The sequence below is a fragment of the Rattus norvegicus genome, chromosome 3, assembly GCF_036323735.1.
Source record: "Rattus norvegicus strain BN/NHsdMcwi chromosome 3, GRCr8, whole genome shotgun sequence".
NCBI lineage: Eukaryota > Metazoa > Chordata > Mammalia > Rodentia > Muridae > Rattus > Rattus norvegicus.
This window is the reverse complement of record NC_086021.1, coordinates 177,564,338-177,590,827: the sequence shown is the minus strand read 5'-3', so window position 1 is coordinate 177,590,827 and position 26,490 is coordinate 177,564,338.

The window sequence follows — 26,490 nt, the reverse complement described above, 5'->3', positions numbered from 1 at the left end:
TCACCTGGGACCACAGTGTTCAGAAGGGTCACCTTGGCTGGGGTCCTCTTCTAAGATGACATCCTCAGTTGATTAGAAGTCCCCACTGGGCAGTGGAAAACAGCTTCCGAGTAGATGACCAAAGAGAGCAAGATGACGTATCGAGAGCATGTGACTTCACCATCCAGTGCCCTCAGCTGGCCATCCCTGTGCCGAGCAGACACTGGGAGATAGGATGGCCAGGACCATCGAGGAAGCTGGCCACCATGGTTGTCCTCTTATCAACTTGTCACAAGCTCTGGGAGAGCCTTCAGGAGATGAGTGGAGTGTGAGCCACAAGAACGGCAGCCTGTGGAGAAGCTGCTGCAGTTTCATGGTCACAGACACAAAGAGAGGGCCACGGCTCTGAACACAGACTCACAGCTCGCAGCAGTTCCAGAATGTTCCACCGCGCAAGGCGAGACAGACATGGCAGCTTGTGCTGGGAAGGGTTAGAGGCCAAAAGGGAAGTGTCTACCCTTGGCTTGGCCAGCTTAAAGCTCACAGGCCTGATATCTACTCCAGAGTGGCCCTGCCCAAGCTGCCTGGTCCCCAGGGGCAGAGCCATTCACCTAGGTACACATTCACCCATGTTGGCCAATTGGTAAGAATTCCGACTGTGCTGAGCCCACAGCTTCTTGGGTGCTCCAGCCAATTCACTTCAGGTGTGGGTGGGTGAGAGAGGGTGATCACCTGTCATTCACACATGTGGAGGCCAGATGTCACGCCTTCTCCTTGTTTGTTTTGTTTGTTTTGGAGACAGTGTCTCTCACTGACCCTCGAGCTCACCAGTTACGTAGGTTGGCCGTCTAGCCGGCTCTGAAGATTCCCCAGTCTCTGGCTCCCAGCTCTAGGGTTAAAGGTTCATGCCACCACACCTGGCTCTTTTTGTTTTCCTAGACACTGGAGATTCGAACTCACGCCATTACAGTTTTGCGGCAAGCACTTTGTCCACCAAGCCAGCGCATCTCCCCAGCCCCACATCTAGAAAACAGTGCTGAGAAATGACTGCTTCATTGATCGATTGCTTATAGCACAGCCACTGAGCTAAACTGTCCGTGGGCAGTGAGGTTTTGTCTCTTCGTTTGTTTTGACTTTGCAGTGGTGGTATTCGAACCCAGGGCCTCGTGCATGCTTGCTCATGCTCTCCCATGGAGTAGCATCGCAGCCTCCTGCGGGCGATCAGTTTATATTCCACTTAAACCATGAGGTCTCAGACAGGTGGCACTCGCCTTAGACTGCAGGTAGTCACTTTGACCTAGGTGTGCTGGCCCCTCCTACAGCATGTCCTTGTCTTACAGACACTGTGTCTACATCTAAAGTGAGCGTTAAGTCAGGAGTGACCGTCCCAATCTACTCCCCACCATTTATCTTCCAAGGATGGTGTGAGGTCACTGGGATCAGGATTCCAGAACTCTCTTCCTTGCACAGATTCTGGTTGGCATGGGCCAAGGAAAGCTTTTGGGAGAGGTGGGCATTCTAGGGCTGGCTTACTGACTGGCAGGGACAGAGGTGAGGGCACCTTTCAGCTCTTGGTATCTTTCTTCAGCGTCTGAGCTCTGTGACAGACTTCACTTTTTCCTGCAGACCCTGGATGGTGGCTGCTGGCCATCAGGCAAGTTAAGGAGCTTAACCTCAGGGCTCCAGCCTTTTCTGACCCCTCCCAGTTCTTACCTGTCCCTTCAGGTGGCCTTGCTGATCCCCCACCCAGCCCCAGGCTCCAACTCCTGCAGGTGTGGGAGGTTAGATCCTTACAGTCAACTTTCCAGTACAACATCCCCACACCCCGCAAGCAAGTCCTGACATACTCCTGAAGGCTGACTCCTGACCCCTGAAGGCTGATCCCTGACCCCTGTGCTTTCAGCCAGAGTGAGCCCAGCCAGTTCCCACAGGCCCACTGTTTTCTAGCGCCTAACCATACATCCAAGTGTGCTGGCTCACAATCTGCTTGGAGGTTTAGAAACCAAGAGACATCAGAGACAGATGAAGCCCAGGGAGAGAGTGGAGGGACTCCCTCTGCCTTTAACCCAGACATCTTGGGTTTCCCAAGGCACTTGGCAGTTCTCCACAGACCTGTCCCAAGGCTCTGAGAATAAGAAGATCTCCAAGCTGGCTGCCAGAGAATTGGACTGTCTAGTGGAAAATCCTGATGCCACTTTGTGCCTGGTGTCGCAAGGCTGTGGCCTGCCTGGAGGGTCGCAGCATACCACAGGAAGTTACGCATCTGGCCGGGTCCCGCTAGTGCCTACGATGCGATAGATTTAAACTTTTCCAGATGCTCGGACTATGAGTAACTTCAATCGTCCGACCACAAGCGCTACATGCCGGAGCTTGTACATGTGTGGAGGCGCATGCGCTGAGACGCCTGGATTAGAAATAACTCACAAGGCAGAAAGAGCCGTCAGTTAGTCCACGGTCAGGCTCCCATCGGCCTGAGGAAAATATGGGACCCAGTAAACCATCAACACATGGACCTGATTCTATTTCACAACCAAGCATGGTGGTGGCATGGGTCTGTCATCCAAGTTCCTCCAGATTCGGAGGCAGGAGCATTGCATGTTTAAGGCCTACTGAGTGAATTCGAGACTGGTCTAGACAACTTAGAAAGAACTGGTCTCGAAAGCCAACAGGAAAGCTAGGCTTACAAGTATTATACCATATACCTTATGATGGTTGAGACTTTCAGATACTGCCCTATCGCTCTCACGGGCTCAGTAAGTAAACTGAGGCTCTGAGCTCTCCCCAGCAGGAGTCAGTTCTAGAGTTTCAGAGTTGTCCTAACTCTGTGTTCTTCAACCTGAGGGTTGTGACCCCTGGGGGTGTGTCAAGTGACCTTTCTACAGGGGTCACCCAAGACCACTGGAAAACATAGATACACACACACACACACACACACACACACACACACACATATATACACACTGCAATTCATAAAAGCAGCAAAATTATAGTTCTGATGTAGCAACCAAAATAATTTTATGGTGTGTCTGTGTCCATATGTGTGTGTGGTGTGTGTGTGTGTGTGTGTGTGTGTGTGTGTGTGTGTGTGTGTGTTGGGGGGGTGTGTCACCACAATATGAGGCATGGTACTAAAGGGTTGCACTGATAGGAAGATTGAGAACCAAGCTCTTCGCTTGCAGGGAGCCAGGCCTGCACTGGTTCTCGACACCATTAGGGGGCACTGTTGAGGACCAGTTCTGTTTCCTGTTCCTGTTGAGGCCATAAGGGGACTTGGTGTGTGTGGTGAGTGGCTGCGGGGTGGGTGGCTGGGGAAGGGCAGGGGACAGCGGGTGAGGCTGTTACAAGAACGGCTTGCTCTCCTGATGACTCTCAGGAGCTATGCGGCCTTTCATGGTCATGAATGGCCACAGAGACTGCCATAATCCATGATGATAGCTTTCCTGGCTGTCAGAGATGCTGCAATCAGGCAGATGAGCCCAGCTCCCACAACCACACAGGCAGCTGCATTTATCTGGTGCCAAGCCAACCCGGCCGGGTCACAGACATCCCTACCTATCTACTGACCAGCAGCAGCATCGTCGTGTCCCCTGTCCACATAGCCAAGCCTTCTGGAAGAAGGCGTACTACAAAATGACTGAAGAAAGTCCCAGGCAAGTGTGGAACTTTGTCACCATCCAGGGGAGGAATGAGCTGTGTGGCTGTCTTGATTCAATGTTTTCCCCCTGCTGTGGCAGGCAGCTTCTGGATAACTCTACCTCACTGCCATGCTCCTGCCCCAACCGCACACCTCTGCTTTGCCACAGGGAAGCTTCAGAGATTGTCATTTGCAGGCCTCTCATGCAGCCACCACACCCGCTTCCTGCAGGGTTGGGGATGGAACCCAGTGCTCCCAGCACGAAGGCGAGCATTTGGCGTTTTTCTAAAGTGGGTCCTAGGAACCGGCTCCATGGTCCAAGTCTCTGACCAGCTTTGACTGTGTAACATGGTGCTGTACTAGTTCATGGGTTCTCCCCCTCTTCACTGAGTGTCTCCCAGGCCTCTCCCTCTCCTAGGCTCAAGGACACAATGTTGAACGTTGCTGACCAATGCTGTTGGTCAATGGAGCTGACTTTTAGTGCAGGAGATGGGCCAGGGGTGGATATCTTTTCAGGCGGCTCCAAGTGAGGGTGGGCAGGGCAGGAGAGAGAGAATTGAGCCTTAAGGATGACACTTCCAGGTGTCCACAGGGGCTTCCCTGAGGGACAGAGACCCGAGCTAAGGGTACAGCAAAGTACCCTTAGTGCCAAGTGGCAGAGGGAGCGTCACATAGCTCAGAACTCAAAGGGAACGTTTGAGGTGCAGCTTTGAGGAGGAGGTTAGGGGTGTTAAACAGAGCCTGCACCATGCAGGGCATTGTGGGAGCTTGGCTTGCTCTCTGGTACAAGGAAGCCCCTCATGATGACCACTAATACTTTGTTTGTTTGCTTATTTTTTTGCTAATCGATTGATTGATTGGGACTGGCTGACCTGAAACTTGCTATATAAACCAGGCTGGTCTTGAACTCAGAGATCTGCCTGCTTCTGCCTCCAGGCTCTGGGTTTAAAGGTGCTTTTAGACCAAATGGGCACGCCATGCCTGGCTCTAGAGACAGCTCTTGGTTTGGAAGTCCCACAGTTCCCTTGTCCCCAGGCTGGGGGAGGGGGCGTGGACCCTCTAAATGACCTCAGTGCTCTCTTGCTCCCGGAAGGGTAGCCTTGGCTTCCTTCCCACAGACCCACACAGCACAGCTCTAGAGAGATGTGAGGCTAGTGGGTAAACTGCCAAACATGACAACCCAAGTTTGATCCCAGGTCCCACTTGGTGGGAGGAGAGAGCTCACAGGCTGCCCTCTGATCTCCACATACACTGTGTGGCCCATATAAGCCCCCACTCATACACAATAAATAAACGTAATAAAAATAAAAGAATTCAGTTCTGCTTGGGGCTCCAGGGAATTCCTAGTACCCATGGTTCGCCTTTCTCTCCCCTTCTTCCCTTCACTTCCCAGCTTCAAACTTGCAATCCTCCTGTCTCACTGCCTCCAGCTCACAGATCACTGCCCCATGTCACTGTGCCACTGTGTCTGGGCCTGGTTGATTTATTCAGAGACAAAGCAGGACAGATAAAGCCCTGTGAGTGGATTCTGCTCCCCACCATAGAGGAAGCAAGTCCTGAAGTATAGCTTTGCCTTTCAACATAGAGAGCATGTGTGTGTAGGGGTGTGCGTGTGTGCATGCGTGTGTATGTGTGTGTGTGTACATGTATGTGTGCAGGTATGTGTGTGTGCTGCATATGTATGCAGTTATGTGCAGGTATGTGTGTACACGTGTGTGCATGCATGTGTGTGTACATGCATGTGTGTGCAGGTGGGTGTATACATGTGTGTACATGCATGTGTGTGTGCATGTGTGTACATGCATGTGTGTGCAGGTGGGTGTGTACATGCATGTGTGTGTGCAGGTGTGTGAGCATGTGCATGCCCATGTATGTATGTGAGCACACAGAGACCCCCATTCTCTGCTCTATGCCATCTGAAATGATCTTTAGGATCTGCCTCTGGGAATGTGTGTAGCTGGTCTGTGGTTGGGCTGCCACTGTGTCCAAGGCACTCTGTCACCTGTGGCTGTGTTTGGATGGTTTCCAGCACTGCTCTGCCACACACAGGCACTTGGACACATCCTCCTGCCTGCCTCCTGCATACCACAAGCGAGTGAACTTTACCAGGACATTGGAGGACATTGGAGGGGTGGAGAACAGCATTTGAGGATGTGCCTGGGTGAGTTTGAACTTCATGGGGTTAAATTCAACTCCAAACACTCGAAAGGGGGAAAGGCCAATCAGTGGCTTTCTGTCCAAAAGCCACAGGCGGCCAGCACACAGAGCTAAAGGAGCTAGAGTAATACTTGAATAAAAATGCTAATATTTACAGAATATGGGCCAATGTCACACCAGCCAGGACTGCAGCATTTTGTGAGCAGAAAGGATGTGACTTCTGGACACGCAGCTGCTGAGGTGGCCTGAGGCAGAAAGGAAAAGTGACTTCTACCCCAACTCCATAGTCCTGCAAGGCTGCCTGCTGGCCAAATTCCCAGCTGGGGAGCCTGCAGGGACCACCTGACCCTGGATGACCTCCTCCCCTCTCTTAGACAATACTTGGTGACTTCATTTTCTGGGTTTGGAATTCACCACAGGGTGTGGAAGTTAGTGGGCTTCCCTGCACCTCTGGGGCTGGACCATAGCTGGTAGCAGAAGAGTTCAACAGCCTCGCAGGGGAGGCTTTGGGTTCCTGGATGGGGGAGGGGCCTCAGCCTGTTCCTCATGTGGCACTTAATAAAAGTGCAGACTACAGATTTAGGGAGCGTGTGGTCCTGTCACAAGACTCAGTCTACAGCCATGAAGGGAAAGGGGCCGCGGACAACAAAGTGATGGCTGAAGCTTTATCCACGACAACCGTGTTCGCTCCAACAAGCAGTGGGACCAGGTGGTGCAGGCTGGGCTCCGTGGCCCTTCAAGTAGACTGCGATGTCACCGGGCCACCTGGGATTGTATTTGCACAGGTGCTTGTGGTGGGTCTGGAAGTCGGAGCCATCAAAATAGGGAGGGCTGGGCTGCAGGTATTCTGCATGTACTTGTCTTCCACACTCTGGAGGCTGAGGCAGGAAGATTGCAATTTTGAGGTCACCTGGGGATACATAATGAGATCTTGTCTCGAAATAAAGAAATAAGGATAAGAGGAGAGAGTGCGTGCGTAATTAAAGAGAAGGGGGCGGGATAAGGGGTTCTGGAACGGGGAGGGTGTCTGGAGGGGGGAGGGTGTCTGGAGGGGGGAGGGTGTCTGGAGGGGGGAGGGTGTCTGGAGGGGGGAGGGTGTCTGGAGGGGGGGAGGGTGTCTGGAGGGGGGAGGGTGTCTGGAGGGGGGAGGGTGTCTGGATTGAGGAGGGTGTCTGGAGGGGGAGGGTGTCTGGAGAGGGTGGTAGAGGGAAGAGAGGACTAAGAACAGCAGAAGACACCATTCAGATGTGCCAGGGTCCTCCTGGACCAGGCCAAGGGTTTCTGGGAGACCCCTGTAACCTAGAGGTGTTGCTAGTCGTTCCGTCATTAAGTCTCATCTTTTGGAACATCTTGGGCCCAAGCCCGACCATGGATGCAGCCCCATAAGTTGCTTCTGCTTGTCTGTCCTTGAGTGGTCCTAGTTCCAGACCGGCAGTCTTAAGGCCCCTGAAGGAGTCAGGGCAAGGTCTCCACCATGAGCAGTCAACACCAAAGTAACACTTCAGGGGACAGGAAACTAACATTCACCACGACTTTGACAACTCCTTTCAACAACAGCAACAATGAAGGGAGAATAAAACCTCTTACAAAATAAAGCAGGCTGCCAACCTGGAGAGAGATGTCCTGATTAGGTGTCAAAACAAAGACAACCCCAGATCTAAACAAAAGCTGATTTATGCAGAATGTGAGCTCATTAGAAGTCAGTTAGGACAGTGACAAGCTTTGGGGACAAACATCCTCTAACCAATTCCACCCCACCCCTTCCTTAGCCTAGGAGGATGCAGTAGGAGCCTCCTGCCTTCTGGGTGCCCCCACATCCCTGCCCATCTGGTGGGCACAGACAGGGAAAGTGTGTAGAGACGATGGTTTTTACATTCAGTTTCTATGGTCCCCGAACTCCATCCATGGACACAAGAGAACTCGAAGACATTTTGTCTGAAGAGAAACATGTACACACAATGAAAAAGAAGTAATCTTCACAGTGGAAGCAACCTCCCCTGGCTGAGGTCCTGCAGATCGAAGCCTGGATGCGCAGCCTCAACAGAGGTTGCCGTAGACTCTGCCCTTCCTGTCCTGGTGGTGCTGGGCAAACAGGTCCATCCTTTAAAGTGAACAGACAAGAGGGACGGAACTGGCAGAGGTGGGAGAACTCGGCACACAGTAGGTGCCTGGCCTGGTTAAGGCTACAGCATTTGTAGTCTCCCAAACCTTGGTGATCCCAGAAGGGCTGTGGATCTGCCACTTAACCACAGACAGGGGACCGCCATACTTGGAAGGACGCGCGCTTCCTCTGAGTGGCCACCAGAGGGCGAACGTACCTTTCCCACACAGCCTGGAAGTGCAGATTTCTCTCCACAAAGTCACACAGGCAACCTTCTCAGGGGAGCCTGGCCTGGGGTTGGCCCTCTAGGGACAGCCACCACTGCTGTGGGTGTCCTTGTTGTACTTTAGGCTGAAGTCTAATTTGCTAGGCCCCTGTCCCCTTACGTGTGATGTTTTCTCTGCAGGCCCAGAGAGCTGATCCCTGCTTTCTCCTGATCTTAGGTCCTGCTGGGTCACATTGGGGCAAGAGACCAGCCTGTGCCATGGGCTATGATTGACAGGGACTGGTCCCTTGCTGGGTGCTCTGCCACTTCATAATGAAGGATGCCCAGTGACCCTATGTAACTGTCTGGGGATTCTGGAAAAGACTCTGCTAATATCTGCTTGTCTGAGGCAATAGATCCCACTCCCATTCTTTCCCCTATCTTTACTCTAACTCCCCCCACACACACACCCACAGGCCACCACCCTCTTGACTCACAGGGCAACTGTGAGACACTGAGACCCAATATGTCAGGGACCAGAGTCAAAGCAGCCACAGAGTGACTGGGCACTATCTAGTCCCTCTATCTAGAAAGTTCCTGTGTTGATAACGAGACAGGAGCTCTTCATTTCCTCTCGGCTCACAGAAGAGCCCTTCCCAGAGCCACCATCGTCCCCTCAGCTTCTCTCATCACCTCTAACAGAACAACGACCTTCCTCCTCCTCAGTCAGACCTGTTTCTGGAAGTCGCAATGCAGTTAGGATCACAGTTACTTTAGCGGGCTGCTGGGCGTGGTGTCTCTCCTTCAGGAGCCCCCTTCAGACAGGGGCTCTGCCATTATGAAGTCCTTGGCCAGGATAAGGGCCCAAGAATTCACCAGTCCGGCAAGATGGCTCAGTGAGTAAGGGTGTTTGCGGCCAAGCTGGATCCTCTGAGTTCAATCCCCGGGACACATAAGGTGAAAGGAGAACATCAACTCCCACAAATTGTCCTCTGACCTCCACAAGCATGCCAGGGAACATGAGTGTGCACACACATGCACACACGCACACACGCACACACACACACACACACACACACACACACACACACACACACACAGAATGTGATAAAGAATTCACCAGAACCAACAAGCAGTCAGTGGTGCTAGTGGCTGCTGGTGGAGTTCCTACCCCTGTCTCTTCCCAGCCTGCATTCTCAGAGGTCCCCATCCATCTACTTGAATTTGATTCCTGGCATCAAACCTCCCCTCAGGGAGCCTTTGATTGAATCAGGCAGAAGATCACAGCAGCTCGGATGAAGGCTCTGGCTGCCTGCGGCTCCTCTTTAGCTCCGGAGTGGAACCTTGATTCCCCAGTGAGCCGCCTCTGAAGAGAGAGACAGAGAGACATTTATAAAGATTTACGCCTTTCCTGCAGTTCAGACTCCTAAGTGAACGTAGCAGTGAGTGGTCTGTGGGGACAGGCAGTGTTGGCTTCCGAGTCCACATTCCCCAGGTGTGCAGAGTCAGTGCCCTGGGCTCTCTGTAGCTGGTACTGGAAGAAAAATGACTTCCACCAGGGACATGTCCATAGCCATAGCATCCAGGAGGATGGGGCAGGAGGAGCCTGCGTTCCAGGCCAGCCTCAGCTACTAGGGCGCCGCTGCTGTCTGAGAAACAAACAAACAAATCAATAAAAAGAAGGGCCTTATAAAATGCAGGTCTGAATTTCATAGTTAACAATAGCCTCAAGGGTTTTCTGCCTTATTTGAAATGTGCAAAAATAATACTAAGAAAATTTAGAACATTGGTAAAGTAGGACACGGCCTAAACCACGTGTTAAGTCTTAAGCATGAACTTGGAGTGAATCTGTTTCCCGTGGCCACACCCTAGCATCCTCCTGAGCCCCTCCATTCCTCTCCAATTTACACATCTCTCCTGGTGTTACAACTAAGCTCCAGATGGGAAGCATTTGCCATTGCTATAACAAACCACCTGAGGCTGAGCCCGTTAAAAAGAAAAGGGGTTGGGGGGCTGCTGAGATGGCCCCGCAGGTAAAGGTGCTTGCCACTGAACCAAAGACCCAAGTGGCAGAAGGAGAAAACCGACTCCTGCAAATTGTCCTCTGACCTTCCTTCACATCTTCACATGTGTTCCACGGCACGTGCTCATATGTATATGTGTATGTGTATGTGTATGTGTATGTGTATGTGTATGTGTATGTGTATGTGTATGTGTATGTGTATGTGTATGTGTATATTACATGGGTGGTGGGGACTGGTCCTCAAAGCCCACTCACAGTGACACAAATGTTCTAACAGGGTTGATCATGCCTCGTGCCTGCACTGGGGCCCCAGAGCACAAGGACCAGGCTGGGTGGGGATGGAGAGCTGGTCAGGCAGCTGTCCTGGCTTCCTGTTACCACTAGAAAAGTTGTCACAACTGTAATCCAGCTTTGGGAGTTAGAAGAGGAGGGAGGGGAGGAGGGAGGGAAGAAGAAAGGGGAAGGGGAAGGGGAAGGGAGAGGATGGGAAAAGGAAGGAGGGAGGGAGGAAGAAAGGGGAGGAGGAGAGAGGAGAGGGGGAGAGGAGGAAAAAAGAAAGGGGAGGAGAAAAGGGGAAGGGGAGGAGGAAGGGGAACAAGTAGAGGAGTAAAGAAAGGGAAGAAGGAAAGAGGAAGGGGAGGAGGGCAGGTATGGAAGCCAAGGTATCCCTGGTTGACTATGTATTGTTGACACAGGCAGGCCCATGTCACCAACCAAGGCCTTGTGTCCAGTGGAACATTGGCAAAGCCTTTCCCCTGGGTCAGGCTTGGGAAAGGTAAGATTTCCCTTGGTCCAATTATCAGTGTTTATGGATACTGACCAGCGTCTTAGTGTCTAGTAGCTGTGAAGAGACACCATGACCATGGCAACTCTTGTAAAGGCAAACATTTCCTTGGAGCTGACTTACAGAGTCAGAGTTTTAGTCCATTGTCCTCATAGCAGGAAGCACGGCAGCGTACAGGCAGGCATGGAGCAGGGGGAGGAACTGAGAGTTGTGCGTCTTGATTCGAAGGAAACCAACAGGAGAGGTTGACATCCTCAGGCAGCTAGGAGGAAGCTCTCTTCCACAGTGGGTAGAGTCTAAGCATCGGGGAGACCTCAAAGCCCGCCCCCACAGTGACACACTTCCTCCAACAAGGCGACACCTCCTTACAGTACCACTCCCTATGGGTCAAGCATATTCAAACCACCACAACCAGTGTAGGAAAAAAACTAGAAGTTGCAGTTTCCCCTGGGACGTTATATCCCCAGACGACTCCCCTACAGAGACCTTCCCTGCAAATTTAGGTAACTCGACACCGTACACTTCCAGCTTGCAGGTCGAGGTGGCTGGTGGGGTTCTGTCAGAGTGTGCACAGCCCCCCCACCGAGTCCCCCACCCCCAGTTTTCTTGTACACGTATCTGTGAATCTGTCTTCCATTTCCTTACCACCGAAGTCGAGCTTCCAGACCCCTCCATACAGATCATTACAGGAGAGCGAGGCAGCAGCTGCTAGTCTGAGGAAAGATGTCAGTTTGCTAGGTCCCCAGGCACATTTTGAGCTTTGTGGTCTAGTCTCCACCTTCAGGGTGTCACCACTGCCTAGGTGGGGTCGTCCTCCTTTCCAGAGCGCTCATCTCCAGCTCTCTACCTCCAGTCATGTGTCCCCTTATCTCCTCACTGACATTGGCGCCCTCTACTGGTCTCCATTAGCGTTGCACGCCCATGCTGAAGATGGTACCCGGGATTTCATGCCAGCCAGGCAAGCGCTCTTCCCACTGAGCTGTATCTTGGCTTTTCTTTTCTTTTCTTTTCTTTTTTTTTTTTTTTTTGGTTCTTTTTTTCGGAGCTGGGGACCGAACCCAGGGCCTTGGGCTTCCTAGGTAAGCGCTCTAACCACTGAGCTAAATCCCCAGCCCCGGCTTTTCTTACATTAGAATCACCCACCTGATTATAGGATAGAATAAGTTGATTAGCCAGGCTCATTCCCCACCTAAGAGACTTGGTTAAGGCGGGGCAGCCACCATCAGTAAATGCCCCCCAGGGCCCTGAAGCCCTATCTTCAAGAGGGGCTGGGCAGACCCACCCACCATGCCAGGAGCCCCTTTCTGACTCGTTTCCTAAACCTAGCTCATCTGGGGAAGCTTGAGTCCGTGCCCAGAATGGGATTTCCCACGCAAAGCCACCAAAGCACCCACCCATGCAGTAGGACCCAGGAGACACCTGCGGTGGCAATGTGGGCTCAGCCCTCAGTGCTCTGCCTCACAGGTCCTCTGCCGTGGAGCCTCGCGGAGGAGTCGCCTGTGGTGGCGTTTGCGGGATGAAGCCAGCATGTGCATTTGGAGATAGCAGCCGATTCCATCTCAAGGATAAAAAAGGAAGGCACGAAGGAAATGACATTTACGTGCTAGGAAAACCATCCTGCTCCAAACTGCCTCAGAGGAGGGAGCAGGGACGTGGGCGGTGCCTCCCCCGCCTCCGGGCTGGAGAGCATCTGCTGGGCCGCCAGCCTGGCAGCAGGGCCGGCTCCATCCCAGTGCCCAGGGCCACCCCCACCTCCATCTGCTGCAAGATGGAAATACCAGCCTGTGTACTCATAGAAACGGGGAGAGGAAAACAGCGTCTGGAAGGGAAGGGGTGCTAAGGTTTACTCCTGGGGTTCTGCTGGGAGCAGTCTAGGGTTACCGGGTCACCCTGAGCTGGGGAAAAGTAAGGCCTGGAGACTGTGAGTAGCTGTGTAGGCTATTAAAACACAGACTCCGTCACCAAGCTGAGTCTCAAGTTTCCTCCTCTGTAGAATGGAGCCAAGCCTCTTCCCTGACAGTTGCCAAGAAGATGGAGTCCTATACAACTCCCTGGAGCCAGTGATCAGGGACATGAGCCTTCATCTCTGTCCTTAACGCTCTGTAAGGGAAGGGTGACTGTAGTGTTTTGAAGGAGAATGGCTCCCATGGGCATGTTTGAATGCTTGGTCCCCAGTTGGTGGAACCGTTTGGGAAGGATGAGGAGGTGTGGTCTGGTTGGAGGAGGTGTGTCATTGTGGAAGGTTTCAGGTTTCAAAGACTGGTACCGTTCTCTGTGTTCCCTCCTGCTTTCAGATCCAGATGTGACCTCTCAGATGATCCTGCCACCATATTTTTGCTTCACCATCATGGACTCCAGCCCTCTGAAACCATAAGCCCAACCCAACGATTCCTTTCATAAATTGCCTTGGTCATAGTGTTCTGTCACAGTAATAGAAAAGTAACTCAGACAGTGGCCAGTTACTCATACAGTAACTATTACAAACTGAGGCTCCTCTGTGCCCAAGGCCACCATGTAAACAGCTGGTGTTTAAAATCAGCCCCAGTCCCCTGGGTTCCCAAACACTACCAGCCCACTTCATTGCTCATTTCTGGAGTCCTGAGCCCCAGGGCCACCATGCTCGCCATTCTTCCCGTCACCCCCGCTCTGACCAGAACCAACTCTTCTTGTTTTAAGCGTCACTTCCTCAGGGAAGCCCTCCCTGGCCTCCCTCAAAGCTCCCTAACCACACTACTGCAATCTCTCCTGGCTCCTCTCTCCCAAACCACTGCTGATGTATCTGTCTGGTTATCGATTCATTAAAACAAAATCTCCTGCATCCAAGGCTCACCAGCCACTATGCCACCATGCCTGGTTTAAGTGCTGTAGGGATTAAACCGGGGCGTTGTGCATTCCAGGCAAGCACACTGCCAAGAGTCACAACCCTAGCCTTCACAGTTGCTTCTCTGGGCGTCCTTATTCCTCCCGAAGCCAAAGGTTTCCCTTTTGTGCCTAAGGTAATATGACAAAAATCAGTCACTTGCTTCTCAATTGTTCCCACTCAGAGCAAGCACAGGTCTCACCCACCAAGACCCAGGTGGAAGCAGCTAGTAGGGCGGGGGAGGGCGGGGGGGGGGCGGAGGGTCGCCCGGGGGAGGTGGGGGCTCAGGCTTTTACCATTCTTCCCAGCCATAAAAGATCACAAAAATTACAGATCAAGCCAGAGAGCAAGAAGAACCTTTGTCCCAGAAAACATGCGCGCCCTTCCTCCCTCTGGAGGAAGCTGCCTGCTGTGAGGACCCAGGAGAGAAACGTGAGTCTTGGGCTGCGTGCCTGTCTGGAGGAGAAGCGAGCGGACTTCTTTGAGGAGCCAAACATCTCCAGCACGCAGGCACCGCCCACCAGCCATCTGTCCCAGGTTGAGTTTGGCCTGCCTCTTGGGAGCCAAGAACCCCGAAAATGGTCCCCAGGGGCCAGCAAGGCCAGCCCAGTCCTCCTCCAGCTGGCACGGGCTCATATGAGCCCACAGAGGGAACCAATTCCAGAAACACAGCCCCGTGGTGATGCGCCCAGCCCCACCCCCAGCCATGCCGCAGAGCACAAAACAGCTGGGATGTGAGACACCAAAACAGGTCTCATCAGTGTGACAGATGTCAACCCTTGGCAAGAGTGACAGCCTCAGCTCTCCTGGGACCTTTGACGTGAGAGAGACAGTTCTCTCCCTGTTTCAGGGTCTTGTGTCTGGGGCCCCCCAGGAGCTGAGCTAATGCGCTGGATCCCTGCTCTCTGGCTGTGGCTTGCAGGATGCTCAAAGATAAGGCTGGAGCTGCCCAGGAATGGGGGCTTGCGCATACAGGCAGAGCTCTGAGCTTCCCCACGAATAGCTCAGGACTAGAGAGATCAGAACCTCCCTCCTCCCTTTGCCGCTGTCTGTCCCTATAGCACAGCACACCCGTGGAGAAACCCCCCAAAAGTCCCCAACGTAACAGGACTGGGATCTTTCCGCTGTCTTAGGTAGTGTTGGGGGGGAATTGGGGGATCGTTATCCCACCAGCTCTCCTCCTCTCTTCTTTCTCTTTCTCCTCCTTCCCATGTCACCTCACCCCATCCTCACTTCCTAGCCCCACGAAAGGCATTTCTAATCACATCCAAGTTCGGGTGCTTTCTCTGGTCCCTCTCCCTCTGCCCATGTGAGAGGCAAATGGCCACTGCCACACTTAATCTTCATTGTCTGAATGAGAGGACTTAGAGTCGCCCGGGAGATTGGCAAGGCTCACTGCTTCTGGGATGTCTACAAAGGCATTTCTAGTAAGGATTAAGTGAAGAGAAAAGACTCCTGCTCACTGGGCATCACCACCTGTGGTCGGTGCGGCAAGAGGGGGAAGAAGGCAGCCAGCCAGGTTCTGACATTCCCTGGTCTCTGGAGGTCAGCCATGATGGGACTGATCAACTCAGCTTAGCCTCGGCCTCCCACCATGATAGGCTGAGGCCTCTATAGCTATGAGTCCTTCATCCTCAAAACTCTCTATCAGGAACAAGGTCAGAGCTTTGATTAAATTCACGGATACGGTAGCCACTCGCTGCTTCTCTTCCATCCCCCTGTGGTTTTCTAACCTGGCTTCTCCAGCCCAGGTTATGCCATCGGAATCCTCCCAGAAGCCCCGGCCTCCACCCCTAGCCTCTCTCTCTCCAGGCAGCAGCCAGACTGGTCATCCTGAAGCCCAGATCTAATCCAGCAGAACAAGCCTCTATTTCCCCACAGTGACTTACAGGAGATAACCCTCTCCCCACCCCAAGTGATTTCAGTCCTAACACGAAGCCGTTCTTCGAATGCATCCTCTAAATCACTGCACTTTTTCTGGAAAGGATGTATTTTTGGTGGGCCATGTGGTCTGTTGCAGGAAGATTAAACGTATGTGCATGAATGAATGGCTGTGGTTGTGTGCCAATAAAATTTAATTAAAGAAACAAATGGCGTGGGGGGGGGGCGTCCAGACCACAAACCACACCTTGCCAGCTTCTGTTTTAAATTAATGAGTGAATTATTAAGTAGTGGCACTGCCTGTTGAAGTGTCAGAAGACATGAAAGGACTTGGCTGGCACAGAACTTGGTGCACAGCATGCATTCAGTTGGGGACCATAAACATCGAGACCAACAATGCAATTGCCCCCCCTCCTGCGCTGTCAGGGGATCAGCAGCCCCGACTCCGTGGAAAGAGACTGAGACCTTTTCTTTCACAAAGGTCTGATAGCACACTATGTTGTATATAGGAGGTTCTGCAAACCAAACCAAAAATAAAACCTACTGTGTGCCGGGTACCGATATTTATCATTTCAGTCAGTTCTTAAAAATCTAAGAAAAGGGTTGGGGATTTAGCTCAGTGGTAGAGCGCTTGCCTAGGAAGCACAAGGCCCTGGGTTCGGTCCCCAGCTCCGAAAAAAAGAAAGAAAAAAAATCTAAGAAAATATTCACGCCCTGGAGCAACTCCAGAGCTTTCAGGGAAATGGAGTGAAAAATCCACACAAACCATGTATCTGAGGGCCCCATGCAGGCTCCAGGGCAGCCGAGAACCCAGCAGCAAGCTCCCCTTACAAATGCTACATCGTAACCCAGAGTGTGTCTCCATCCCTTCCTCATATCAGCTTGCCCCTGTGATTGTAAGCTGGCCTGGCACTCAGGAGGCATTTGGAGGTGCCACGCTCCCTGAGTTCCCCTCAATTCTCTGGACCAGGTCCTCCCCATCTCTTTCATGAGACCCTAGATGTTGCATGTTGTGAAACTTAATTCCTTCTTTGACCTCGCTAGAGGCCTTCACAGGATCCCAGTGTTAAGCGGGTTCTCCTGGGCCTTGTTGGACCCACAGCAGAGAAGTGTCCTAGTCAGGGACTCAGACTCTTGTCACTGTCTTGCCTACTGAAGGCCCTTGTCCTGAGCTACTCCCAGCTCCCCTCTCTTTGAGCTCTATTGCCTACAGTGCATTATTAGTCAGGAGTCACAGAACTTATGGAATGTCTCTCTCTATAGTAAGGGAATGTACCATGATGATTTAACAGTCTGCAGTCCACCTAACCCAACAATGGGCATCTGTGGAGGGAAGTCCAAGAATCCAGTAGTTGCTCAGTCCCACGAGGCTGGTTGTTTCAGCCGGTCTTCTGCACAAGTAGATTCCAACACGTGTGCTGGCAAGCCAATGCAAGTGTTGAAGAAGAGGTCATCTTCCTTCTTCCAATGTCCTTATGTAGGTCATCCATAGAAGGTGTGTCCCAGTGATAAGTGTGTACAACCACGCCTGGATCTGGGACTTGTTTTGTCCCAGGCTGGCCTTGAACTCAGAGATCTCCTTGCCTTAGTCTCCTGGGATTAAAGGCGTGCACTACCTTGCCTGGGCCTAAACTTTTCATGGTCACTATGCCTCAAGATCTCCATGCCAAGATCCAGGTCAGAAGCTTGTGTCTCCCAGCCTCAAGATCAGGATTAAAGGTGAGTCCTCCAATTCTGGATTGTAGTTCATTCCGGATATAGTCAAGTCGACAGCCAGGAATGGCCACTACAGTGCAGAACTCGGGTTAGATGTGGCTACTCATTCCCCTTGTGTCTCCCCACCATCTCCCTGTAGGTCTCTGAGTTCACGGGGTCAGCCACCAGGAATGACCAGGAGATTTACATCCTGCTCCACAGATGGCTATGAAGGGAGGGGACGTGCTCCTCCTCCCCTCTCCTCTCTACCCTTCATCCCAAACGGCAGCTGGACAGAAGCTATGCTGACTGAGGAGTAAGAAGAGGGCCCCAGGCAGCGCAGAGCCACAACATCAGGGAACCTGGGCCACTGTGCCACAAAGTCATCGTCCTTGCTTGGATTGCCTCATCCAGCCTCACCGATGGAGACACCATTAACCTTGATTCTGACATACAAGTGCCCACGGCCATTTATGTTTCCTGCAAGTGGCCATGGTGTCTTTGGGAATTAGCATTTGGGCTCAACCTCAGCTGGGAAGTACATTGCCAAAACCTAAACTTGGGCCAACCTGACACACCCACACAAGCTGGTTCCAGGACGGATGTTTGAACTAGGGAGGGAGGAGGAAGCACAGCCCTTTCCTACCAATGATGCAACTTCATTGCTCCCAGGCAGAGGGGAGCCGGAGTCGGGGTTAGGAGCCATCACAGAGGAATCTGGGTGGAGAGCGAGAGAAGCCGAGGGCTATTGACATCTCTCTGCAGACCCGCAAACTCTCTTTTTGCAGTGTGCAACCAAAAGTATTTTAATACACCCGTCGTTGGGGCCTGCCACACCGATTTCCTGTATGATGTCAATTCACACTCGAAGGGCCTGCCCCTGGCTGGTTCTCCAGGGCTTGTCTATCACCTGCTATGAAGCCCATTCACTTAGGACAGCAAGAAAGGCTTTGCATGGTCTAGGGCAAAGACTCAGAGATTAAAGCATTTACTGCTCTGGCTGCTGCCGACCCAGGTTCCGTTCCCAGCACCCACACGACAGCTCACGACCATCTATACCTCCAGTTCTAGGGGACCCGATGCCCTCTTCTGACCTCCGTGTGCACCAGGCGCGCACAGGGTGAACAAGACAAGATACTCAGCTGTGTGAAAGAGTAAGAATAAACGAACCTTTTAAAAGAAAGAGAAAGCTTCCTCGGTGAAGTTGAAGAGGATTGATGATGGCATCATTAACTGCCACGGAGGTACCGGTGGCACCGGTCACAGCCTGTCTCACATCTCATTTGGAGTCATACGTTGTGCCTCATTCCTAATGAGATGGAAAGTTCCAGAGGATGAACATTATGTCTCATGAATCCAACCAACAGTGATTAATGGCACTGAGGTGCCCTGGACCCTGGCAGGAAGCTGGGCACATAGACCACAACGGAAGAGGCTTGTCAGCTCTGTGAGGCAAAAGGAAGAGCAGACAGTGGCCTAGAAACCTGCAGTGGGGTGGGGCGTTGGGGTTGTAGTCAACGATGGCCGCCTGGCTGCAGCTTTGTGTGCACAGAAAGCACAATAAAATCCAGCTTCGGAGCTGTGGTGGTGCATGCCTGGCACCCTAGCATTCAGGGGGCTGAAGTAGGAGGATGGTGAGTTTGAGGCCAGACTAGACTACACAGCCAGGCCGTATCTCGATAGGCTGGATGACCCATAAGCCTCACGGTTCACTCACGACTCTAACTGAGCCATCTGTGACTCTCGCTTTCCACTGCGCATTCCCAGCATCCTCCATAAGGCTCTTGGCACCCAGAGATTGTCCCTCTTCAGGTTCCCATCCCAGAGACCAGAGGCACACTGTTTGACTGCTCAAGGTCACGCTTGAGAACCAATGACCACACAAGAAAATGGACTCTGTGAAGGAACCAATCAGAACTCAGGGTGGATGGAAAGGGGAGGGGCCAATGAGTTTCCCAGCAGAAAGCTACAGAGAAGGGAAGGGGTAGCTACTGACAAACACTCACAGGCTCCCCTCAGAGCCAGAACTGGGATCGCCATTGGAGTTGGTCCTCTGAGCCTTTCCAGTGTCCCTCACTGGACTGCACATGTCACGTTTGCTCAGGTTTACTCCTCGGGCACAATGACCTGAGCATAGGTTACCTCATTATTTATGTGGCATTTACCAGCCAGAGTCTCCCCTGGCCAGTCTTAGTGGGAGATGCTCATTGGTGGACTCAGATCTGAGTCCTGTGATCAGCTATGGACTACTGTCTTAGTTAGGGTTCTACTGCTGTGAATGGACGCCATGACCAAGGCAACTCTTATAAGAACAACATTTAGCTGGGGCTGGCTTACAGGTTCAGAGGTTCAGTCTAGTATCATCAAGGTAGGAGCATGGCAGCGTCCAGGCAGGCATGGTGCAGGAGGAGCTGAGAGTCCTACATCTTCATCTGAAGGCTGCTAGGAGAATACTGGCTTCCAGGCAGCTAGGGTATTAAAGCCGGCACCCACAGTAACACATCTACTCCAACAAGGCCACACCTACTCCAGCAAGGCCACACCTACTCCAACAAGGCCACGCCTTCTAATAGTGCCACTCCCTGGGCTGAGCATATACAAACCATTACCTCTGAAGCTGAGTGTCAAGATGTCACCCAGCTGCTCTGGGTTCCAGTTTGAACAAGCTCCAGTCCTACCTTAGCTTGGGACTCAACTGGGTGAGTGGAGCTTCAAGGTGGACAGGAGAGAAGCCCCTTTCTGGCACCCAGAAGGACCTGTCCTTCACATGCCTATCTCTGGTATGTTTTGCTGACCTTTCATGCAGACCTGGCAAGGCAACCACCACCTCCCCACTCCCTCCACACACACCCCATACACTTGAGGGGACCTTGGGTGGCCAGGCACTCTAGATCAGCAGATCAGTGGTTCTCAATCTGTGGATTGTGATCCATTTTGGGGGATGGAACCACACTTTCCCAGGGATCCCCTAAGACCATAGGAGGACACAGATATTTACACTAATATTTCTAACAGTAGCAAAGTGACAGTTATACTGTGGAAAGCCTCAATAACATTCGCCATCACAAGATGGCGCTGGCTTCCGCTGTGCCAGCCCAAAAACTAGCTGTGTGCGCATGTGCAAGAGTGTGTTTGCTCCAAGTCTTTGCCCACCTCGGGGCGTGCCAGTGAGATCATGGGTAAGCGACCAATCAGGCGTGGGCGCCGTGCTAGGATTTTATAAGCAGCGCCTTTCTGGGCCCCGGTCTCTCCTCTTCAAGATGCAATAAACGCTTTGCTGCAGAAGGATCCTGGTGTCCACGCGTCGTTCTTGCTGGCGAGACGTTGGGTGCGCGATATTTGGTGCCGAAACCTGGGAAAAACGCCTCACCATCACTGGCACCGAGGAGAGCCTCCGCTCTCGAAGAGGGTCCAGAACTGCAGGACACAGGTAGGCTCTGAGAGGCATGTTTGGTCTTGATCTCTCTCATCTCTCTCCCCTATTAGAAGATGCGGTGGAAGCTTTTGTTATCGTTTTGGCAGCGCTCATTCTTTCTCTTTTGGTTTTTGATTTTGCGGCTGCCGCTAGGCACAGTCAGAAGTCGTGCCTAGAAGATGAGAAATGCTGCCCAACAGTAATAGCAGGACAAGGGGCATTAGAGGAGTTACAGGACAGCATGTCAGAAACAGAGCGGAATAAAAGATTAAAGAGCTCAAAGAGAAAAGGTGCACCTAAGAAAAGAGGCCCTTCCAAGGACCTTGGATCCGAGGAAGCGAGAGATAAGGGAAAGGATGCCCTGGGAGAGAAAAGAAAAGGAGATAAAAGGAACACAGTATTTTGGGAGAAAAATTTTGTCTTTGTGCTTGTAAAAGGTGTGATTAGGCTCTGGAAACTTCACAGAGTCATACTGATCAGATTTGATAGAGGTAGACTGCCTGAAACATTTATTCAGGAGAATCAAACAAAAAGATATCTCAATTCTTCATTTTTCCTACCCCCTACCCCCAAGGATATCTCAACGCCCATACACAGCTTGATGGAGTTAATGTAATTGGATTGTGAGTGGAAATATTCAGGACTGTGTTTCACTTCCATACCATTTGTGAATGTCAGTCGTGCTGCTCAGATATCCCGTAATATATCTCAGTATCTTACAGGAATTTGGTTTCAACACGTTGATGGACTAGTCCAGGAATTGAGACAATCCATCGTCCATATCATCTCCACTCGAGTGGATGGTCACCGTGGAAGTGGTGGGAAAGGGGAAATCCTACCTCTCTGCTGACTCCTATTGGAATCTGGGTCCCTTTGGTGGGACACCATCTAGTTTTTTCCCTCTATGTCTATTGTCTGTCCTTGGTGCACCAAGCTGTCCATGTCTGTCAGTTTATGTCTGTGGTTTTTGTTTCTCGTTGTTTAAATGTTTTATGTTTCATGTTCAAAAGAGAAAATGGTAAAAACTTTATCTGCCAGTCGTTCACACCTTGATTTGGTTTTAACTCGTTTCAAAAAAGGAACAAATGAATAAAAACCAGCTCCAATCAGTCCTTGGAGCCCTACACCTGTAGCCCGGAGTCTAGGTCAGCTGGAGAAGCTGCCCAGGGGCTAAGTGTCTGCACGAGCTGATCTTAAAGGCGCCAACAGCTCCTCAGCTTCTTTGGTACAAGATCTGATAGCTGTTTCTCTTAGAAAAATCCCTGACTTATTATTTGACTCAACAGGTGACAAGGTGCTTCTCTTAAAATCATAGCTAAAAAGGTAAAAATGGTGTTTGGTTTAAATATTAAAGATATGTGTAGCCACTTCAATTTTGTTTCTCATTGGTTTTAAATGTATATATATATATATATATATATATATATATATATATATATATATATATATATAGCTCTACATGCCTTGGTCATGGATTGTTGGCTTTCAAGTTATTGGATATGGTTAAAAAGGTATAATATTGGTAACAGAAAGTTGACATAAAGCTGGTAATTTGGATAAAGTCATTCTAGACAACATGTGACATGAGCCAACCTAGGGAAACAGGTCTAAATTGAGGTAATATTTTTATGGAATTCTTATTCTAAAAACCAGGCTTCTAAAAGAATTTAGGACAGTGTCTCTTTGTTGAGGTATTGGAGACTACACCATCGTGCGTTCATATGTAGGAATTGGCAGTCAAACTTAGTAGTATAAAGGATAGACTCGGTGTCTTAGAGATTTTAGAAGCTAGTTTGTTAGAAGTTGAGTTTTGCTTTCCAAAGTTGTGGTTTGCCCTGAAGCTATCTATATTTTGATACTAATTCCACTGCCCAAGAACAGCTGCCTAGTCAGTACTCAGAACTCAGGTGACTTTCCAAAATTGTGACTGTGCTCTGGTGTTACAAGGAGAATTTAAAGATTGTGATTAAGGATTGCCAGTGTTACATTGACTAACTCAAACTTATTTGTAATTAAGAAAAAATCAGGGGTTGGGGACTTAGCTCAGTGGTAGAGCACTTGCCTAGGAAGCACAAGGCCCTGGGTTCGGTCCCCAGCTCTGAAAAAAAGAACCAAAAAAAGAAAAAAAAGAAAAGAAAAAATCAAACAGGTAGAGATTGTTACAGGATTTACAAAGGATTGATGAGGTTTTAAAACTTGTGAGAACATTACAGCCAGTTTGTTTACTCCAACTGCCATTTCAAGATAGATTTAGAGGATTGATTCTGAGTTTTCATTTCATGAGCTTGCTTATAATTTTAGAGAGCCCATAAAGTGATATCATTAGGAATGGCTAATAGCCTTATGTAATTTTGTCACTTCTTCAATGTAAGAAGTTAGAACTTTGAATCTTTCAGTGTATATAGAAATTTTTACTACAAACTTCTGCTCTCAAAATGAGCTTTAATATTTGGGGAGTAGCTGTTGCACTACTCCAGAAAAGAATATTTGAAATTAATTTTAAGCTTCTAAGGATATGTTAATTGGCTAAGTACCTCACCTTGCCAGAGGACTTAGGTCTTTGTTATCCACATTGGAGGTAAAGCTTCAGTTGTGTTAATACAAAATTATAGGCTAGAGTCATGGAAGTATTTTAAAAAGAAACCTGGTGAAACTTACCTTATTCCAGACAACAATTAAATTGGTTATTATAAAATACTGATATTTGGCCTATTACATATACAAGTTTTTCAGACAAAATTGATAATTTTACTCTTTACATGCTTTTGTACTTCCTATATATGTGTGCATACAACCCATAGGAAATGCGCTTAGTGTATTTATAGGTGGTTCATCTAATGAAAAGGCTACATGTATGATTGGATCACTTGTTTATTCTCTTGAGTTTCTATTGCTTCAACACAGATTATTAAATTACGTGCTATAGCCATTGTTTTTAAAATGTTAAAAAATCAAGCTTTCAATTCATATACTGATAGCCAATGTGTGGCTTGTGGTTTCACAATTGATTAAAAAGTTTTCCTTTTTTTTTTTAAGATACTACTAACCCTTAAATTTTACAATTAGTTAATGCCTTATTGGAGACAAGTTTTCTACATGAAATCAGTGAGTGATGATTTCAGTGTGAATGTCTGACAACTCACTGTCCTTTCAGTGCTCTGGCTCAGACAACTAAACAAAACCATAGACCCAGCTCTTTGAAAATGGTAATGGAGTTGACAACACACCCTCACAAAAAGAGGAAGACTCCATTTGCTTACTTTCAACACCCAGCCTCACCCTGCCAACTCAGGGATTTCTAAATAAGGCTAAATCTGGACCTTGTTTACAGGATTAGGCATTTCTAATTAATGCTTAAAACTTGTGAGGTGCTAGAGAGATGGCTTAGTGGTTAAGAGCACTAAGTACTGTTCCTTTGTAGGCCATTTGGGAACTCAAACTAGATTGCCTGGACCCCTTAACGAGGGAGGACAATGATACTAGACAGTTTATATCTTAATAAATAAAAAGGGGGAGTTATATTCCTGTATGCTATGTATGCTATACAATTATTTAATAATACTCCTTTTATTTCCAATTTTAAAATTTGGATGCCAAGGAACTCTGAGTGTTTATGGCACCCTACAACTAGGCATACTTCTGCATTTGGCATGATCCTGTCCAGGTATTTTATATGGGGAAGAGGGAATGTTTGTGTTTTTTCTACAGGATGCTACAAGAGTATGCCAGCTGCCAGAGGTGGTTGCTGAGACTTGCTGATCCTGGGAGCATGAAGATTCAGCTCTCATGGTTCGGGTCCCTGGAGTCATTCCTGTGTCCTTGGAGGAAGACGGAGGATTCCCCCACATCTTTTGTCATCACAGAGATTTTGACATTGCTGCAATCATTGTGTCCCATCCCACCACGGCCTGCACTCCAACCCTCTGTGCACTGATCTTGCCGGAAAAGATTGGACTCCAGCTGTTACCCCTGCCCCCCTCATTCCCCTGGTGACTCTTGCTGCCTTAGTCATTTTGCAGTCTGTAGCTTCACCGGAATGCCATCTGCATGAAGCTGCTGTGGACTGGGCAACTCTGCCCTGGTTGTGCAGATCTCAGACATGGTTCCATTGCCTGCTGGTTGTTCCAGAGAAGAATGACCGATCCTAAACTGTCCTGGGAAAGACCTTGTTACTTTCGCTGCTATTGTAGCAGCCATTACTGCTGCAGCCATTGTGTCTGCAGTGTCTAGAGTTACCCTCCCCCAATCTATTGTTAGGCAAGCACAGTGGGTGAACTTTCTGGAGTAGTTGCTAACAATTGGGAATTCTAAATTTTATTATAGGAGCGGCTTGACTACAGCCCTTGGTGGTAGCTGCTGAGGAGAACCAGATGAGGTGCCCACTACTTATCTGGAGTGGCTCTGTTTGGTGCAGCCCTATGCTGTGGATTAGTGTTTATGCTATGGTTGGTTTGCAAACTCAGATCTCAACAGAAACCTGACAAGGTCGCTATCACTCAAGCACTTGTGGCCATTGAACAAGGGGCCTCCCCTGAAATTTGGTTATCTATCCTCAAAAATTAGTCGACATCTGAGTTCTCTGCTCTTGCACCCCATGGATTTGTGGATCCATTGCACTGGGATGAGAGAGACTCAATGATTCTTTGATCAGCCCTTCTACATCACTGAGGTTTCCTCATTGCACGCGATAGGGTGATCATGATTTCCCCACTAACTCGTTTTCTGGCTGGCCTCTTTTGTAGAGTTCACCCTAGGTCGTTTAGCAGTTACTGTCACACAGCACTGCGGTATCCAGAGATGGGCAACTTTCCTCATGCACAGACCAATCTAAGACACGGGGCCCGGTGGCGATAGGGTTGCCCTATGACGGATAAGGCTGTGACAGTAGAGGAATGACCTAAGACAGGAGCCACAGCAGATGGACGTAACTGCAGAGGCCTAGACCAGCCTCATTCTAGTAAAACAGAAAGGGGGAGATGTGGAAAGCCTCAATAACATTCGCCATCACAAGATGGCGCTGGCTTCCGCTGCGCCAGCCCGACTTCCTTTCAGGAAACTAACTGTGTGCGCATGTGCAAGAGTGTGTTTGCGGGGTTGGGGATTTAGCTCAGTGGTAGAGCGCTTGCCTAGGAAGCGCAAGGCCCTGGGTTCGGTCCCCAGCTCCGAAAAAAAGAACAAAAAAAAAAAAAAAAGAGTGTGTTTGCGCCAAGTCTTTGCCCACCCCGGGGCATGCCAGTGAGATCATGGGTAAGCGACCAATCAGGCGTGGACGCGCCGTGCTAGGGTTTTATAAGCAGCGCCTTTCTGGGCCCCGGTCTCTCCTCTTCAAGATGCAATAAATGCTTTGCTGCAGAAGGATCCTGGTGTCCGCGCGTCGTTCTTGCTGGCGACGTTCTTGTTGGGCAACGAAAATAATTTTATGGTATGGAGGTCACTACAAAAGTAGGAACTGCATTAAAGAGCCACAGCATTAGGAAGGTTGAGAACCACTGAACATTAATTCTAACGGGGTCACCCCGTGATGTATATTGTTAATGTGAGAATGGAATCACTTCTGGACTTGGTGGTGCTTGCCTTTGACCCCAGCCCTCGGGAAGCAGAAACAGGCAGAGATCTGTGAGTTTGAGGCCAGCCAAGGCTGCACTGTGAGAGCCTGTCTCAGAACAAAATTGTGACAACAGACCACCCTTTCCCAGACTCTGCACTCCTCTGTGTCTCTGTAGTGGGAGGTCGTGTCACAAGGCACATCCCCTCCA